We start from the raw sequence: 20,334 nt of genomic DNA on the forward strand, positions 1-20,334 counted from the left end.
AAACGCTGCCAATTTCCTTTTTTAAAAAAAAAAGAAAGCTTTTGAACCTGCTAAAAATATACACTGGCTTAATAGGTATAAAATATCGTTATTTTTCCAATTAGAGTATAAAAATATGGCGGGTTGGACAACTAAGTCTCGAGTGGGAGCCGTTAGTCCTGATTTCAACGGGCGGGGCAGCGGCTGTGCCAGGAGGCGGAGGTAAGGCGGTTTGGTGGATGGTGTTGTGGTGAGGATGGAGGTTTGTAAACCCCGTTAGCTAAATGTATGGGAGCTTCGGCTGTGGTGTCTGCTGGGAGTTGTAGTTCCTTGTCGATGCAGAGAACACTTGGGATCCCCAGCACAGTGAGTGACATTTATCATTAACTCAGACTGACCCATATTATATATTAAATCCAGTCAACAGTATGGCCACAAACACGAACGTGCTGGGAATGTACAATGCAAAGACTAAAATGCAGAAACACTTAGCATATTTAAATTGAAAGGACAAACTAACCTTTCAGATTCTCTTGGTCAGAACCGAAAAGTAAAAACGTGGAACTGTTTTTTTCGAAGAGGAGTTTAGTTTAGTTTAGAGATACAGCACTGAAACAGGCCCTTCGGCCCACCGAGTCTGTGCCGACCATCAACCACCCATTTATACTAATCCTACACTAATCCCATATTCCTACCACATCCCCACCTGTCCCTATATTTCCCTACCACCTACCTATACTAGTGCAATTTATAATGGCCAATTTACCTACCAATCTGCAAGTCTTTTGGCTGTGGGGGGAAACCGGAGCACCCGGAGAAAACCCACGCAGACACAGGGAGAACTTGCAAACTCCACACAGGCAGTACCCAGAATTGGACCCGGGTTGCTGGAGCTGTGAGGCTGCGGTGCTAACCACTGTGCCACTGTGCCGAGTTATTCACAACAATAGGAACATTGGAAAGTACAAGTCTGGGAAAGGCTGTAATCCAGGTGACTGGTGCCAAAATCTTACACCCCCTCAATAGCCAGGTCCCACTATACCTGTTCCCTTTATCTGCTTTACACACTCAAAACTCACACAAACTGGTGTAGAGCTTAACAAAAAGGCTGACAAAGTTCCCCCAAAAATCTAACCACTCAAATAACAACCGATAAATCAAAAGCAGCACTGAGCTTACTCCTATTACCTACTCAGCTACTTCCATTGTATCAATCACAGCAGATACAGCCATCTCTAATCCCTTCTTTGTATCCACTCTCCACCCACATCCCCCTTCTCCATCCTAAACATACCTCCTTCTGTATCAGCCCCTGGGGAAAAAACTGTCCCGTAATACACTGACAACTGCAATTTGAAAATCCCAACTGTCTACTCACCTGCACCTTTGATGCCCTAGTCCTCAATAAAATCATTACTCTCTCTCACCCTGGCTGTTCCCTCTGGTATGACCCTCACCTCTGATCCATTAAGAGATGCTGACTTGATGGGATATGGCGGATAACCGTTTTAACCATTTACTGCTAGATCTGGCAGGACCACATAAAGCACTGTCAGGTCCTGCTGCTGTCTGCTAAAACTGCTCACTATTCCAGGATTATCCTGGAATAATAATTACAGGAAGGTCATGGACGTCTTTGTCACTGAGAGCTAGGCCATCTGATAAGCCGTCTCTGTCACTTTCTTCCCTTCCACAAGCCCAGCGGACCAGACATCCTCTAAAATTCTCCCCTGCCCTAGCCCTAAACTCATATCTTTCACTCTTTTCTCTCCCATCTCCCCTTAGGCACTCTTTGAGCTCAGTTTGTCTATGAGACGTACTTCCTGTTGCCTTGATCCTATTCCCTCTAAACTGCTGACCACCCAATGTCCCCTCCTGATCCCCATGTCAGCTGACATTATTGACGGTTCTCTCAAGGTGCTGTTCCTCTGTCCTTAAAACTCTCCTCAAAAAACCAACACTTGACCCCACCGTTCTTGCAAACTACCACCCCATCTCTGACCTCTGTTTCCTCTCTAAAGCCCTTGAATGTGTTGTCGCCTTCCAAATCCTTGCCCTTCTTTCCCAAAACTCCATGTTTGAATCCCTCCAATCAGGTTTCTGCCCCTGCCACAGTATCGGAACAGTTTTTATCAAATGCACAAATGACAATTCTATGTGGCTGTGACAAAGGAAGCTATCCTCCTCTTCCCTCTTAACCTGTCCGCAGCCTTCGACACAATTGACCACTCCTCCAACACTTCTCCACTGTCGTCCATCTGGATGGGACTGCTCTCGCCCGGTTCCATTCTTATCTATCTAATTGTACCTGGATTATCACTTGTATTGGCTTCTCTTCCCATTCCCGTACTGTTACCTCTGGTGGTAACCCAAGGATTTATCCTTGACCCCTTCCTATTTCTTACCTACATTCTGCCCCTTGGTAACATCATCCGAAAGCACAGTGTTAGTTTTCACATGTATGCTGACGTCATCCAATCCTACCTCATCACCATCTCGACTTCTGCACTGTTACTAAATTATCAGACTGCTTATCTGACATTGGTACTGGATAAGCAGAAATTTCCTCCCAACTAAATGTGCTGTATAAAAACAAGTTGTTCTGTGCCAGCTGTGGCTCAGTGGGTAGCACTCTTGCCTTTGTGTGATGTGGTTTTAGGTTCAAGTCCTATTCCAGGGCTTGAGCACAAAAGTCAAGGCTGACTCTCCCAGTACTTCCTGAGTACTGCAGCTGTCAGAGTTGCTGTCTTTCAGATGAGATGTTAAACCAAAGCCCCATCTGCCTTCTTGGGTGACTGCAAAATATTCCATGGTGCTGTTTCAAAGAAGAGCAGGGGAGTTATCCCTGGTGTCCTGGCTAATATTTATCCCCCAATCAACAACACAACAACTGATTATCTGGTCATTATCACATTGCTGTTTGTGGGAGTTTGCTATGTATAAATTAGCTGTTGTGTTTCCTACATTACAACAGTGACTATTCTTCAAAAGTACTTCATTGGCTGTAAAGTCCTTTGAGATGTCCGGTGGTCGTGAAAGGCACTGTCTAAATGCAAGTCTTTTTTTCTTTCTAGTACATTGAAAGCTGATCTATGTAAGTAGGTTTACCACATTGCAGGCTGATAAGGGAAGATTAGATTTTGATTAGAGATACAGCACTGAAACAGGCCCTTCGGCCCACCGAGTCTGTGCCGACCAGCAACCACCCATTTATACTAATCCTACACTAATCCCATATTCCTACCAAACATCCCCATCTGTCCCTATATTTCCCTACCACCTACCTATACTAGTGACAATTTATAATGGCCAATTTACCTACCAACCTGCAAGTCTTTTGGCTTGTGGGAGGAAACCGGAGCACCCGGAGAAAACCCACGCAGACACAGGGAGAACTTGCAAACTCCACACAGGCAGTGCCCAGAATCGAACCCGGGTCCCTGGAGCTGTGAGGCTGCAGTGCTAACCACTGCGCCACTGTGCCGCCGACACTGAGATTTGGGCCAACAGCTGCTGAAAGTAGGGTATAAGAGCATATGCTTTAATATCTGGGATTGGTGCCTACCACAAATGGTTTGCAGAGAGGAAAGAAGCTTTTGCCAAAGCTTTGCAGCTCCAATGGCTAAGAACTGCCATTTATTGGGTTATGGCCTGCGTGTCCTTGCTGTAACCAGGAGGATGCTAGAAATACCATCATGTTTATGATGGGTTGTGCTGTCACAAGGAGCTCCGAATACCTAGAGGCAGTTAGGACTAATACCTCCAGTTGCCTAATTCACCAACTGGCGATTATCCTCCTTTTGGGGAGCCTTCGGGACTGAGTTTGAGTTTCTGGTCAATCCCCTGGTTGTTGAGTGTCAACGAAAGGTGGTTAGGTTCCCCCTTGTTGGAAATGGTCATTGCCTGGCATTTGTGTGGCGGAAATGCTACTTGCCTCTTATCAGTCCAAGTCTCAATGTTTAGCTGGTCTTGTTACAGGCAGGCATAGACTGCTTCATTATCTGAGCAATTGCGAATGGAGGTGAACACTGTGCAATCATCAGCAAACAGTCTTCTGATCTTGTGATGGAGTGGAAGTCATTGTTTAAGAAACTGAAAATAATTGGGCTGAGGATGCTGCCCCGAGGAATCCTAACACCAATGTCCTAAGCTGAGATAATTGGCCTTCAAAAATCACAACTATCTTCCTCTGTGCCAGGTATGATTCCAATCTTTGGAGGTTTTCCCCAGTCCCTATTGACTTAAGTTTATTAGGGCTCATTTGTGTCACACTTGGTTAAATGTTACCTTGATTTCAAGGGCAGTCACTCTCCCCTCAGCAATGCAATTCAGTTCTTGTGCCTATGTTTTGGCCAATGCTGTATTGAAGTTTGGATCCGAGTGCATTTAATATCAGGACAGTGGGAAACTCTATCTCTGTGGATTTCTCAGAAACTTGACTTGGAGATTGGTGGTGGATCTCTGCATATGTTAGACAGTCAGCTGAGCAAAGAAAAATCCCATGCTGGACAGCAAGACATACTCTGGAATCGGGCTAGCCCAGTGAGATACTATTGAAAGCCCCATATTAAAACTGTTGGATTGTGTGCTCCAGTCTTATGCCTGTGATATCCAGTGTGTATGAAATGTGCTGCTAATTCCTGGCATTTCCCTAGAGAAAGCCCTCTGTTAAAACTCTAGGCCTGTGGTACTATAGTTTTAGTTCCCTGCCCTTTTTCTGGCCAATTTTCTGCCCTCTCCTCTTCCAGTCCTGAAGAAACTGACCCCTTGCTACTGTAAAGTTCTACAATATATTAACAGCCCTCTGTATCTTGCCTAGGGGACCATTATTCATGTATGAGCCAGTGGCAATGTTAGCAAGCTATTCAACCACAGGGCATCATAATTGAGCCCACTCTTGTCTATACACACATTTCAAGTAGGATCATTGAATAACAGTCAGGAATGGCAATATGAGACAATTTTACTCTTCCTCAGGCATTTGAAGAACAATTGCATTGTCCCAACTGTGAGCCACTAGCCTGTAGTTTTAATAGGGAGCTTTAAATGGAAAAATGCTAGGAATTACCAGTATTTTCCATGCACACAAGCGATCACATTCCTCTACATGAGATTCCTGTTGAATGTGAGAGAGTTGGCAAGTCTGATCAAAATAGACCTCTTTTTATTCATTCATGGGATGTGGGCGTCACAGGCCAGCATTTATTGCCCATCCCTAATTGCCTTGAACTGAGTGGCATGCTAGGCCATTTCAGAGGGCATCTAAGAGTCAACCACATTGCTGTGGGTCTGGAGTTACATGTAGGCCAGACCAGGTAAGGACAGCAGATTTCCTTCCCTAAAGGACATTGATGAACCAGATAGGTTTTTATACCAATCGACAATGGTTTCATGGTCACCATCAGACTAGCTTTTAATTCCAGATTTGTTAATTTAATTCAGGTTTCACCATCTGTCGTAGTGGGATTCAAACCCATGTCCCCAGATGCCTCTGGATTACCTGTCCAATGACATTACCACTACGCCACCGCTTCCCCTAAATCCAAAGTGACCAATGCTTGGCAGGTCTTTTAGCATCAGAGTCTAGCTTGATGTCAATCACCTGAGTGTCCATTCAATGGTGGAAAAACAGCAACAACAATAATTAATATGTGACTGAATTTTTTTGAAGCATAATTATAAACATACTGCAAATCATCTAATTGCAAATTAACAATGAATAACTTCTTAAGCACAAGTAGAAAATAATGCAAATGAATATGCAAAGGGAAGTTCTAAATCTAAATGGATCGACAGAGAGCAGTTTTTTCTTTAAGCCTGCTTGAATTTATGTAATTGGGCAATGTTGTACTATAACACTAAACTTGTTTAAGGATGTCATTGGAGGAAGGGGTGCATTAAAAAAATGAAAATATTTTAAAGTCTGAAAACGCTCTATTTGTAATTGTTATCCTCCCAATCTGTCTTAAGTAAGCCGTCTACATCCATTTTTTGCTAAATTTGGAGGGTGATACTATTTAGTCATTGTTTTCCAAGGCTGCTGCTAGTGCTATTCCCTGGTGAGCCACCAGGAAGTACTGTTGAGCAGTGTAGCATAAATCAGCCTTTCCAACCACAGGTCGATCTTGCAGTAATTTATAATGTTGCTCTCGTAGGGCAAGCTGGGTACAAAAAGTGATTATAATCGGGATAAATAAGAAAAACTGAATACTGGAAATCCAAAGCAAAAACAGAATGCATTACTGGTTAGTCTTTATCCAAGTACATTCAGTTAAAGGTTTTATCAAAATGTTAGGATTCCAGGAAACTTGTTTCGTAATAGGTTGAGATCATGTTTGAAGTAAATTCTACAATTTGATGTCTTGAATTGGTGAAGGAAATGGTGTCAAGAACTGTGTGGTGAACCACACCACGACTGGTTTGTAAAGGCAGGCAGGCACTGGCTTTTAATTGTTCAATGGTGCAGTGGGTTTGTTACTTTATCTGGGTTCAAATCTAGCCCAGGCTGCAGGGATGAGATTTTCCTTTGTCTGCTGGCTGTACGAATTTTAGGTGCGATGAGTTTGGGCTGTCTCAATTCTGTTCCTAGTGACCATTGGCTTGTAGCATATATGCTAACCCAGAAAACTGACATTAGAAAGCTGAGAGACAAAAACAGTGGTAAATATATGTCTTGTGACTGAAAAGCAGTGGGACATAGACTTGTCATACCTTCAGTTACAAGTGTGCTCAACATTCCATCACATGTCCTGCAGAGTAAAAAGACTAAAGCACAGTGTATTGTGCAGCATTGCTGGATTGAGAACTTACTGAAGGGAGATCTGACCACTGAAGACACGAGATTTATTCTCTAGGAGAACCTGAGGTGCATCCCCAAATAATTTTGGTTTTAATATATTTGGTGCAATTTCTGACACTGGAATCTATTGTAATTCTGCCTTTTGAGTCAAAAATATTTTTTTCTGGAAGGATTACAGACATTTTAAATACGTCAATGAGAATTAAAGTACTTGAATAGATAAAAATAAAAACACACAAAATTGGGTGTAACCTTGTGACATGGATTCATAGGGAGGTACGAGACAGAGTCAATATAAAGGAAATGTACTCTGGTGTTCCCCAGGGATCTGCACTGGGGCCTCTGCTTTTCACCATAGATATAAATGGCTTTAATGAGGGACTGGAGAGTTGTATATCCAAGCTTGTAGATTACACCAAGTTAGGAGGCACAGTAAGAGGTGTAAGTGAACCAGGAAGTTGCAAAGGGATGCAGATAAAGTAGGAAACACTGTCAGATCAAGTTCAATGTGAAGAAGTGTGAGGCCATCCACTTTGAATCAAAGAAAAGCAAATTGAAATATTTTCTCAAAGGCAAAAGACTAGGAACTGTGGAGGAGTTGGGTGTCCATGTTCACAAAAAGTAATGAAAAAGGCTAATGAAATGTTGGCATTTATCTCACTGGGGCTGCAATACAAAGGGGAGTAAGTTATGGCTTCATTTGTACAGAACCTTGGTCAAACTCCATTTGGGGTTCTGTGTTGAGTTTGGGCATTGCACCTCAAGAAGGATATATTGGTCTTGGAGGGAGTACAGTACAGATTCAAAAGGCTATGGATGATGAAATTTTCAAGAATGAGATCAGTACATTTTTGTTCAGTAAAGGAATCAAGGGACATGGATTAAAGGTGGGTAAATGGACTTGAGATACATATTGGCCATGATCTGATTGAATGGCAGAACAGGCTTGAAAGGCTGAATGACCTACTCCTGTTCCTATGTTCCTGATAATGTTGCCCCTTTGCACTTGGATTTTAGAAACAGGTTTGATAAAATTTGAGTATTGCTGAAAATAAAGACATTTTGTCGAAGCTTTTCGTCTTGCACTCATGGGGACAATCTGCAAGAATACCAATGTAAGGGAAAACAACAATTTTATACTGTATGAGAAGAGAGTGCTGATTGGTTGGCAAGTGAACTCTGATTGGTAGAGGCGTTGCCATAGAGAATGCACCTGTGTATGGTGACTGACAGTTAACTTCCAAGCTTTGTTTGAAATTTAAACCAGGCAGCTTGACTCTGGTCATGGCATTGCCCTGAGGAATGAACCAGCGAATGGCTGTCACTTATTTTGTTTAGCTGAAACAGACGCGATGTTTGTACATTTTCTTTCTGTCTGCAAAGAACAGTGCCCTGTGTATTAATATATGTAGCTTCCAGTACACGCAAATGCTCCACACATATTTAAGATTGTCAGTTGGGCTTGCAGTGTGGCAAACAATGCCACCGTGGATTCCATGGCTGTGGGTTCCTGCCTGTGTTGGGCTTTAACTGTCCACTAGGTGACATATGTAAGTGTTTGAGTGGGACTGGTGAAGGGTCTCCTTCCTGCCTGTTAGCACACTGGTTGCAGGTATTTTTCACATACTTTAGGAATAGGCCATTCAGCCCCACGAGTCTCTTCTGCCATTCAATCAGGTCAGTATTATTCCATATTCCTTGATACTCTTTTCCAATAAAAATCTCTCGGTCTCAGCCTTGAAAGCTTCAATTGATCCAGCATCCACAATGTTTTTATGGCGGGAATTCCAACTTTCTGCTGCCTTTATGTGAAAAAATGTTCCCTGATTTCACTCCTGAATGGCCTAGCTATAATTTTAGGATTGCACCCTCTTCTTATGAATTTGCTCACCAGATGAAATGTTCTTTATATCTACCCTATCAAATCCCTTTACATATATATTAAAAAAATCTTCTAAGAAACATTTTGTCAGAAAATCCGTTGTCACCTCTCAGCCACTTACCCTTCTCAGCCCATCCAAGTTTGCAGATTTATCAGCTGAGCATTTTGTGGTTTAAACAAGCATCCTACCACTGCCTGGCATAATATGCTGGCGTTTGACCTGCTGCTGAGCTCGCTTACAAAACGGTATACCAGACATTGAACAATTTTCCAAGTTGCTTTTAACATTCTAGAATCATTGTGTGGTCTAGTGGAATCTGCAAGCTAATATATTAAATAATTTTTTTTAACCGCGTAGAGACATTGAGGACTGAATTTTCCAAGTGTGCCGCAATTCGCGGTGGCGCACTCTGAAAGCGGCGTGCATCCGCATGGATGCGCCGTCCCTGAGCCCCCGTGATATTACACGTGGGAGCTCATTCAAATAGAAGGGGCAGAGCGGCCTCCCCCGATAACGTAAGGCGTCTGGTGCCACTGTGCAGGTGCCATTTTTAAAGGCTTTAAGCCCTTCAGTTGCGTTTTAAAATTTAAAGGTCCCAATCTCTGGGCTATAACAATGAAGTGTCATTTCAAATATAAATCACTTCTCCTGACCCCTAATGGGTAAATTATACATCAATCGCATTCTTTCCCCATAATAAACCTTTAATAGTATTCCGAACTTCCCCCCGCAAAAATTTATTCCCTTTGACTCTCAACCCCTTCCCACTTTCCCATTAGCCAGTAAAGATTGTTTACCCTGCTCCTCCACCCCTCCTGTCCTGAAAATGCTATTCCTCCCCCCTCCCCACCAGGTTCGCGCCCGGAACTCCGTACGGAATTCCGAAGGCGCGCAGAGTACAAACGACAGCTGTAAAATCAGCGTGTCACGGCCACCGCCTGCAGGTAAGTTCATTTACATCTCTTTATTGTCAAATTGAATATTAAGATGAAGGGCCTGTCGCCAGGCGGCAGGGGGCCATACCAAGGTCCCTCCCCGCCGCCAGTAAGATGCGGCGGGCCCTTCTCAACGTTGCGGGTCAAGGCGGGCCTCTCCCCAAAGATTGGCACTTGCTCCTTGAATGTTGTTACTGTTTAATGATTGAAAATTCATAGAAATTCCGCGGGCTGTGTGGAATTTATAGCATCCCAAGACTTGACATTAAGCAGAAATTATGAATGATTTTAGCATAATATATTAGAAATATTCACAATTTATAAATATTTTATTTGTTTAATTCATATTAAAATTTGAAGGAAATAATTTTGCTAGAAAACATATGAATTTTTTTAAGAATTAAGTCTGCCCTTGAGGGCCTCTGGACTGGTGTTTACTGACATCAGTAGGCTCAACAAAAGAGTTTTAAAACCAAATTTTTAAATATTTATTTTGCCAAATTTCTTTCTGACTTTTTGGGGCCGCAGTTTTTCTGTGAGTGGTTATTCTTCACACGAGTGGCTAGAAAGTGTGGTGTGGATAGGCTATTTGACCAGTGAAAGCTTTGCTGCTACGCCCAATCCAGTTTGCATCCAAGGCACCCATTTGTGCTGGGGTCAGTGTTTAGGAATGGGCACACTAGCAAATTTATTTTCAACTACCAAGCCCAGGAGTGATGTGGCCAATTGTAATGCTTCTGTTGCTGCCTTGGCTGAGATTAGCTAACTTAAGGTAGACTGAGAATCAAACCTACAACGTTCTGGTCTTTTTGGCTCAGTGCTACATCAGCTGATCTGCTGGAGTGCTCAATCAATTTTTTGGCCTAGAAATTTGACAGCACTGTGCCTGTTTTTTTGGGCACCTAAGCCTCCAAACTGGCGGGCAGGAAACGTACACACATTTTCATCTGTCAGTGTGCTGCCCGCCATATTGGCTCAGCTTCTCTTGTGTCAGGAGTGCATAAGAGATGATGGAAAACACTCATCAGCTATTTTAAATAGGGTCTTGCATTTAATTCAGGACTCTTTTCCAATTTTGGTTTACACAGCATCTGTCTCACTATGTGCTGAACACCCCCAGCAACATGTGTACTAACTGGCAGGAAGGACCTCGCACCAACAGTATTTAAAGGGAACATGCCAAAGTGGTAGGTTAGTTAATTGTTTATAATTTCAGACAGCTGGTTAAATTTTGGGTGTTTTTCGACTATTTTATCAGTCTGGAATGTTCAGTTTGTTTGCACAGAACAGGCATTTGCTGGTATCGCACTGTTGTTATAATTAGTTTGACTGCAGTCACGAATGGTCCGGTGCCTTTGGGACTGGAGTATGAGGGAGTGCAGCAAGGAAGGCAGCAAAGAGTGGGAGCAGGGGCCATAAGAGGGATGAGAAGGTAGGCACTGTGAAGGAGGCTATAACCACAGTGGGTATTCAGAGGCACTTCTCTTCCTCAGCTTCACTAAGCAACTATGTATGAGGTGCTGTCGCTTAACAAAGGAGGCTATCATTGAGCTATGATGTTTTCTGCTGTCGTAACTTGAGCCTGTGCCAGTGCATGGACAGGACTGCCTATAGCTGCCAAGGTTACCATGACCTTTTTTAAATCGTAGACTCCTTTCAGACTGCAGCAGGTGACATAAGCGACATATTCATTTCACAGCCCACCTCTATCAGGGAGGTCACGAGGGTCTCTATGCCAGGAGAAACACCTACATTTCCTTCACCATGGACAAAACGAAGCAATGTGAAGGAACACTAGGCTTCACCCACGTTGCGGCTCCCCATCATTAGTCTGGGAACAGTATCAATCACAAGGGATTCTACTCCCTCGATGTGTCATCGAACGAGCAATCTTCATGCTCAAGCAACGCTTCCACTGCCTGGACTATTCAGAAGGAGCTTTGCAGTACAGCCCTGAGTGGATATCCAGATTTGTGGTTGTTTGCTGCATGCTCCATAACGTGCCATCATGTGGGACCAGGCTTAACCAGCACCTTGGCAGCAGAGTGAGCTTCCATTGCGGCTGTGAGTGCTGTCAAGAAAGGGTCCATGATGGTGGGCACCACTGTCATGTTGATGGAATTGACCACTTGGTCCACATTGGATAGAATATCCATGCTGTGTGCGAAGCCTTGAAATAAGTTGGAGCTTGACTCCTCCTGCTCTGTGACATTGTGTGCATGCTTGCTGGCAGACTGCACAGTGAACAAAGAACAGTACAGCACAGGAACAGGCCATTCGGCCCTCCAAGCCTGCGCCGATCTTGATGCCTGCCTAAACTAAAACCTTCTGCACTTCCGTATCCCTCTATTCCCATCCTATTCATGTATTTGTCAAGATGCCTCTTAAACGTCTCTATCGTACCTGCTTCCACCACCTACCCCGGCAGCAGGTTCCAGGCACTCACCACCCTCTGTGTAAAGAACTTGCTTCGCACATCCCTGCTAAACTTTGCCCCTCTCACCTTAAACCTATGTCCCTTAGTAACTGACTCTTCCACCCTGGGGAAAAAGCTTCTGACTATCCACCTAGCATTTCCTAGAATATGCCCATTAGCGTTCAGACTGGGACATTGCTCTGAGCCCTCTACAATTGAGTTAATATGCAATTTCTCTCTCTGGAAATCTGGCACCTGTGGCATCCCTATCACCCTGTCCTAGTTCCTGCACACTTGGCCAGTGATTCATCATGTGAACACCCTCCTCTTGCCTAGATCATAATGTACATGTGTGCCAATATCTGAACTGGGGCTTACAAGAGTGAGATCAAGAGATGCAACATCTTCAAGAAGACTAGACTACTCTTCCTCGGGTGGTGTTCATATCTTCAGCACTTGAAATGAAAGAAAAGGACAAGCATTATCTTTTAGTGTGAAGGGAAAGCAGAGCAACAGAAGTGACCAGTGAAAACATTTGCAGTTGAATGAATATCACGTGCTGTTTGTGACGATGTTAACATGTACCCTACCTGAGTACCCTGTCCCTTCGTGTTTGTATTCGGGCATGATCGAATTGCCAGGCCTTGGTAACTGCTTAAGGCGGTGAAAAATTAAAACCAACAGATGTAGATTCAATATTGCTGAACAAATTGTTTCAAGTTCTTTGTAGTTAACAGTTGTAGAGTTAACATTGATTTACACGCAGTGCTGTATTTGCAGTACAGTGATTATGTCTGCATTTCATCCACATAACTTGTTAACCAAAGCCATTGATTACAATATTCAGAGAAAAATGTCAGGTTTTCCTCATGGCACTGTGAAGCACATTGGGTCATTTTTCTAGTTAAAGGTGCTAGATAATTGCAATTGTTGTTCAATGTGATCTCCAAAACAATTGTCAAAATTTCAAAATCCCATGTAATGAAAACAAAATTAGTCTTATGCAGTCACCATAAGCTAGTGTCCCCGCTGATAACATATAGAATTTGTATAATTCAGCCATAAAATAGTCCAAGATCCTGTGAGATTCTATAATAAAAGCAAAATACTGCGGATGCTGGAAATCTGAAACAAAAACGAGAAATGCTGGAATCACTCAGCAGGTCTGGCAGCATCTGTGGAAAGAGAAGCAGAGTTAAAGTTTCGGGTCAGTGACCCTTCTTCGGAACTGACAAATATTAGAAAAGTCACAGATTATAAACAAGTGAGGTGGGGGTGGGGCAAGAGATAACAAAGGAGAAGGTGCAGATTGGACCAGGCCACATAGCTGACCAAAAGGTCACGGAGAAAAGGCAAACAATATGTTAATGGTGTGTTGAAAGACAAAGCATTAGTACAGATTAGGTGTGAATACACTGAATATTGAACAGCAGCAAGTGCTGTGTGCTGTGAGATTCTATGTTTTCTAGCACATCTTTAACAAAGACATCTGCATTATCACACCAACTGACTGCTGTCAATGCTGTTTACTTCAAAAATCAATTCACTTCTCTCCACATAAGAATATTGTTGACCATAATAATGGTTCTGAAGCTTCAGTCTGCAGGGTATGCTGTCGTCTGAATGCTTTAATTTGATTGCTGTTAGACATCTCACTGACGTGCATTTATAATGGCCCTTCTGCTGATTAACCACCAATGTGACATAAAGAACCACAAGTTAAAAAAGAGAGTCACACACAGCATAATCAGCCCTTTCTTTCTTTTCTCTTGGTCTAGTCATAGAAATGGGCTTCTCTTTCTCCCACTTTGACCACATCCTTCCCTGTCTGAAGGGGCAAGTCCATGATCTGATCCCAGACCTTCCTCCCTGAACTGCATGGCTGACATTAGGACCATTAGGAACTTGATTTAGGAAAAAAGTTATTGATGTGAATCTGTGTCTTACTGTGTTAGGGGAGGGGGGAATGCTGTGCATGGGCTGGCATTGGCCATTGTTTTTTTTTGTAGACCAAGGAGGAGCACTCATTATTTTTTCTACTCAGCCTTTTCCCTGAATTTGGCTGGTTCAGGAACTTAAATATGAGTGAGCTTTCTCTCACTAGGCCAGGTTCCCTTTCCTGACCTTGCTAAACATGCCTGGACCATGTATCTTTTTCCTTTTGTCCATGAGTTAGACAAGACGTTAGCAGTTTTACCTCGACTCCCTGTCCAGGGGTGTCCAAAAGGGCTGCCAGTTAAGCTGTGTACAGTCCTTCCTTGGGCAAAAGCTCTCTGGCAACTACCTCTGCTAAGTTGAAATGAATAGGACCATTCCAACAATACTAAATGTGGATGATTAATGGAATGTGAAATAAGTTTGTTTTGTCTAAGCAATTTGGATTCTAAATCACCCCTCCCAGTGCTGCTGTTTAAAGAATTTAACTCCTTGAGTGTGACATTTAACTTGATAACATTTTGATATTAATTATCCCAAAACCTTTCCATTGCAAAATAGTCAAAAATTCATAGAGGGTTTAAAGTATAAAAACATGTGTCTTTTATAATATATTTTGAAGTAACCATCTGTTTTGTTGCACAGAACAGCAAGTGTAAATGTTCTGAGTATGCCAGTGACATGGAGTTATTTGCTTATCATATTTAGAATGGATCCAGTCAATGCAATATTTTTCAAAAACAATGCCATTCTGTAGCCTAAGAAAGGTCACTGACAGTGGGACTGATTTTGTAAATGAGTGCTTGACTGCTGCAGAATTTTTAAAAACTTCTATTAACCTGCTATAGGATATTTAGACAGCAGAACTTTACAAAGCAGAAAGCAAGGAGAATCTTTGGAAATGATGTAAAGCTTGCTTTTTCATCTGCAGGTCTGTGTTGCTGTGTTCATCTTTCATCTACAGACTTGCAGTCATGCCCTTCAAATGCCTTTCCCAGAAGGCAGCTGTCTCCTATCCCACCATTTCTGGCTTAAAAAGGAGGTGGCTCTGACTGGGAAAGTGATATAAAACAGTACATTCTTTGACTTTTACTGTCTTTTATTTAAAGCTGAAGCAGGATCTTCATTATTCTAAATTAAATTACTTTGTTTAAGCTTAGAATCTGAGTGAGCTGTTTTAGTTACAACACATTAGGAACCTCTTTGCTCTGGTACTGTAGAAAATGTGCAGAATCCACTATTTCCATCTCGTTCACAAGGAATTTGGTGTTATATGTAAGGATCCACAGATTCTAATCCAAGATCATATTTTCAGAGCCATAGGGCTGAATTTTTCCAGGGAAGCTGAAGTCCTGCAGCCGGGGCCAAAAGTGGGAGCCGACCCCACTCCGGTGGGCGGTGGTATCCTGGGGCAACATTTTGCCAGCAGCAGCCAATTAACTGGCCAATTGAGAATGGCAGCCCGCCCCCAAGAGCTGTCAATGTAATCAGAGGGCCAGAAGCTCAGCAGCCTCAACAGTGCCGCCGCTAGCGATGGCCAGTGCTGAGGCTGCAGCTCCAGGATGAGGATGCCCTCGAAGACATGTAACGCCCATTAAGGATGGCCCCTCTCTGGGAGCCCCCTGGGAGGCCGCCGGCGTTAACCTGGCTGTCTCCCCACATGGTGGCGGGTGCTCCCGAAGTGGGAAAAATACCCGCGGGGGTGGGAAGTGGTCCTTAATTGGGCCATTACATGGTTCAATTGGCCCCCTAGTGAGTGGCTGTGCCACTAAGGTTCCTGTTGCTGGCAATATGCCATGGCGGCGGGAAGAAGTCTCGCTCCCCTCCCGTTGCCTTCCCCCACCATATTGCCATTCCTCCCACCTCCCAGCTGGTCTCTAATGGGCCTGGAAAATTCAGCCCTTAGTTTGAATTGATGGACTGAATTTTATACTCACGATGGGGGTCCTGGCGATGGGCAGAAAGGTGGGGGAAGGCACCTCCTCAGCCCTCCGACAGATCAGTACAACAGTTCCATGGTGGGCAGGCAATTTACTGCCCATGTTCTGGCATACCGTCCCTTTTAAGGATGAGCTGCTGCCTCCAGAGCTGCCAGCCAATCCGGCAGTGCCACTGGGAGCAGAGGCCACCGCCAATACTTCAGGGGGCTCTGCAGTACCGAAGACGTCAGAGACCTCGGGAGAGGTAAGTGGGTCAAGGCCACTGGGGCCATTCAGGCAGTCCCTGGCGATGGGTGGTGTTGGTGAGGGGGTTGGTGTGTCTTCCTGGGGGGGTGGGGGTTCTGTGTTTGCCACTGGGGGAAGGCCCTCCAGGGGCCCTGGGCTGCCCCCAAAGGAGGCACCCCTGACCCCACTTGGAGGCTGTCAGGTTTTACCTGGCGGCGTTCCCCCCCCCAACTACAGTGGATGGCCCTTGCACCTTCTATTAAATTGAGGTGGAGACGGTAAGAGGCCCATAAATGGCCAGTGATTGGCCTCTTATGGGCCTTAATTGGCCTGGGATGGGAAGGCTGTCCTCGGGCACTCTGCTCTCCACCTTCCAAACCAATATTATGGCCCCCCACCTCTGATCCTGTCCCCAGGGGGCCCATAAAAATTCAGGCCAATGTCTATTGTTTGTTTATTGAACAAATCTTATAATGCTGTAATATTGTGGAGTACCTTTAATCAGGCACATTCTACAAATCACTGCATTAACTCAATCAAATCCCAGAACCATGAATCCTGGGATGGATTAGTTCTGAAATTCATCTCTGTGTGTTATTACTTTTAATTGACTGTTTTGTGACTGAACTAATCCCATTCCATCAAAATTATTTCTGTGGCATAAAGCCACCATGACCATTCATCATTCACCCCAAAATATACACGTAAAATAAAATCTGCGAACATAAAAATTTAAGAATTCAAACAAAAAAAGTCAAGAAATTGGATTGAACCCTTTCTCCCTCCTCCTTCCACAAACAGCACCTTCCATATTCTGAACTTGTGGTACCCTGAACTGTGCCACCTCCTTCACCAGGACCTGTAGTTTTACAGTAGGGCAAGGATGGTACTGCCAGTCGCCGTCAAGGTCACCATTGCTCTAAACTTCTTCTATGTGACCGATCCTTCCAGGTGGAAGCATGCGACATTGCAAACATTTTCCAGTTTGCCGTCTATCGCTGCATCCAAGAGGTGACTGAGTTCATGTATATGAAGAGAGGAGAATTCATCTCTCTCTAACAAGAGAGAAGCAGGATGAGTGGACGTGCAGCTTTGCCAGAATAGCCAGATTCTCAGTGGTGCAGGCAGCCATCAATTGCATACATGTGGCTCTGCAGGCCCCACATTATCAACAGGGAAATGTACTCGAATCGTAAAGGATTACACGCCATTAATTACAGTTGATGTGCACCACTCCCAAACCATCAAACTATCCTGGCAGAATCCACAATGCTTTTATCCTAAGGCAGTCTGCTGTTCTCATTGTCTTGGGAGCACCACGAGGAACCAGAGGCTGGCTGCTCAGAGACGAGGGGTATCTGCTGTACACATGGTTGACTTTCCTCTGCCACCCGACAACAGGGCAATGAGAGCTGTGCTATCACAAGGAACACCACTGAGCTGACCATCGGTGTTCTCAAGAAACAGTTTTGCTGTGTGGACCGCTTGGGGGAGCCCTACAATACTTATTGGAGCATATCTCCAAGTTTGTGATAGTCTGCTGCGTCCTCCACCACCTTGTATTATGATGAGGCAGTCAAACCAAGGCCACCTTGGGAAGAGGACGAGGCAACTGGGACCCCTTTGCTCCAGAGGGGTTGTCCATGAGTGCCTACTGAGACTCTGGTTCCTATGGGACGTGATCCCATCACCTCCATTGTGCCACAATTCTCCACCTTCCCACCCATCTGCAATATCCTCTTGCCAAAATCTTGCATTAAAAGCCACCAACAATAAACCTTTCCATAACAACTTTATCCAACAACACATTCAATAATACAAACAAAAATGAACCATTTACCCTTGTGCTTACCGTTTTTGCTTGTCTTGGTGGTGCCTTTGTCTAGTGCTCCTATGCAGTGCTACCCCACTGGCTGCAGCATGGCTGATGGAAGGCTGCTGACTTTCACAGCAGGAGACTGCAGATCGCCTTGCAAAACGTCCTTGAGCTACTCTGAGCCTTGAAGGCAGGGGCGACAGCAGTCTGGGCTGGCTTGCTGAAAGACAACAGCAGAGGTGCTGGTGGAGTGGCAGCGGTGGGAGCACGGATACTGTCATCCTGATAGAGGATATGAGGTTCACGTTCCCTGGAGCCACTGCCACTTCTCTGGGCAGTGCCTCAGCAATCCTAGTAATCTGTTAAAGGACAAATTGCTGAAGTGCTGGGAGAGCTTGCATACCCTTTTGGACACTGAACTGTAGCCATGATAGCAGTGGTCTGAGCCTGCATGGCAGCAACGATGGATCTCAAGCCATCTCAGTGTGTATATTCATCAGCATTTTCCTGCTGGTCACCCGCGCAAAGATCTGAATTCCTTGCAGCAGAACCCGTGTCCAACCTAGACCTCTGGGGAGCTGACAGTCAAGCTGTACTATCCCGCTGCTTTGGCTGCAGCCCATTCATGCCCAGTGACTTATCACATGCTAATTGCACCTGAACTGGAACGGGACCAACATCCTTGCAGAGAGGTTTGCTCGTGCTGTTGTGGGGGGGCGGGGTTTAAACTAATTTGGCAGGGGATTGGATACAGAGTGGAGGTACAGTAGGGGATGATACACAGCCAAATATAGAAGAGAAACAAAGTCAGCCTGGAAGGCAGAGCAAATATAGACCTGTTAGGTCATAAGCGAATAATGCAAGGCTGGATTGCATCTATTTTAATGCAAGGAGTCTTACAAGTAAGGTAGATAAATTGAGGGCGTTGATTAACACATGGAAATATGATATTATTGCTAACACAGAGACATGGTTGAGGAAAGGGCAGGACTGGCAGCTCAATATTCCAGGATATAGAATCTTCAGGTTTGACGGGGGTGGGGGGGGGGGGGTGGTGTAAGAGAGGAGGTGGCATTGCACTGTTGATCAAGGAGTCAATTACTGCAGTAAGGAGGGTTGCTATCTTAGAAGGTTCCTCAAATGAGGCCATATAGGTAGAACTTAAAAACAAAAAGGGGGCAATCACTTTGCTGGGAGTGTACTACAGGCCTCCAAGCAGTCAGGGAGAGATAGAGGAGCAGATATGTAGGCAAATCTCAGAGAAGTGTAAAAATAATAGGGTTATAAGAGTAGGGGATTTCAACTTCCCCAATATTAACTGGGATGGCCTTAGTGCAAAAGGCTTAAAGGGGACGGAATTCTTAAAGTGCATCCAGGAGAGCTTTTTGAGCCAGCAGGTTGGAAGTCCTACAAGAGAAGGGGCGGTACTGGACCTAATCTTAGGGCATGAAGCCGGACAAATGGAAGAATTGTCAGTGGGAGAGCATTTCAAGGATAGTGACCATAACTCTGAAGATTTAAGGTAGTTATGGAAGAGGACAAAGATGAACTGGAAATTAAGGTACTGAATTAAGGGAAGGCCGATTCCAATATGATAAAACAGGATCTGGTCAAAGTGGACTGGGAGCAGCTACTTGTAGGAAAGTCTACCTCAGACCAGTGGGAGACATTCAAAAAGGAATTAGTGAGAGTTCAGGGCCAACATGTTCCCGTAAAGGTGAAGGGTAGAACCAACGGGTCCAGGCAACCCTGGATGTCAAGGGATATAGAGGATTGGATAAGGGGGAAAAAAGGAGGCTTACGGCAGATTCAGAGGGCTGAAAACAGCGGAGGCCCGAGAGGAGTATAGAAAGTGTGGGGGGGATACTTAAAGTAAATAGGAGAGTGAAGAGCAGGCATGAAAAAACACTGGCGGGCAAGATAAAGGAAAATCCCAAGGCATTTTATAAGTATATTAAGGGCAAAAGGATAACCAGGGAAAGAGCAGGGACCAAAGTGGCGATCTGTGTGTGGAGCCGGAGGACATAGGTGAGGTTTTAAATGATTACTTTTCATCTCTGTTCACTATGGAGAAGGGTGATGTAGGTGTAGAGATTAGGGAGGGGGATTGTGATATACTTGAACAAATTAGCATTGAAAAGGACGAGGTATTAGCAGTTTTAGCGGGCTTAAAAGTGGATAAATTCCCAGGCCCAGATGAGATGTATCCCAGCCTGTTATGAGGCAAAGGAGGAGATTGCAGGGCTCTGACACAAATTTTCAATCTTCTCTGGCCTCAGGAGAGGTACCAGAGGACTGGAGGACAGCAAATGTGGAACCATTATTCAAGAAGGGTCGTAGGGATAAACCAGATAATTACAGGCCAGTGAGTCTAACATCAGTGGTTGGGAAACTATTGGAAAAAAT

At 44.4% G+C, this 20,334-nt stretch overlaps 1 protein-coding gene across 2 annotated transcripts in view; it reads left to right on the forward strand.

Annotated features, from left to right (window-relative positions):
- The first annotated feature begins 184 nt into the window (after nucleotides 1–184).
- pacsin1b (protein kinase C and casein kinase substrate in neurons 1b) overlaps nucleotides 185–20,334 on the forward strand; it is a 447,488-nt gene continuing 427,338 nt past the window's right edge. The window contains exon 1 of one of the 2 annotated variants that reach the window (XM_068057059.1): nucleotides 185–201. The gene's annotated coding sequence lies outside the window, so the exon portion shown is untranslated. Of the gene's footprint in view, nucleotides 346–20,334 lie in introns of both variants that reach the window. The other variant, XM_068057058.1, reaches the window with a different exon arrangement.

This window comes from Heterodontus francisci, chromosome 25 (assembly GCF_036365525.1).
Source record: "Heterodontus francisci isolate sHetFra1 chromosome 25, sHetFra1.hap1, whole genome shotgun sequence".
NCBI classification, from domain to species: domain Eukaryota; kingdom Metazoa; phylum Chordata; class Chondrichthyes; order Heterodontiformes; family Heterodontidae; genus Heterodontus; species Heterodontus francisci.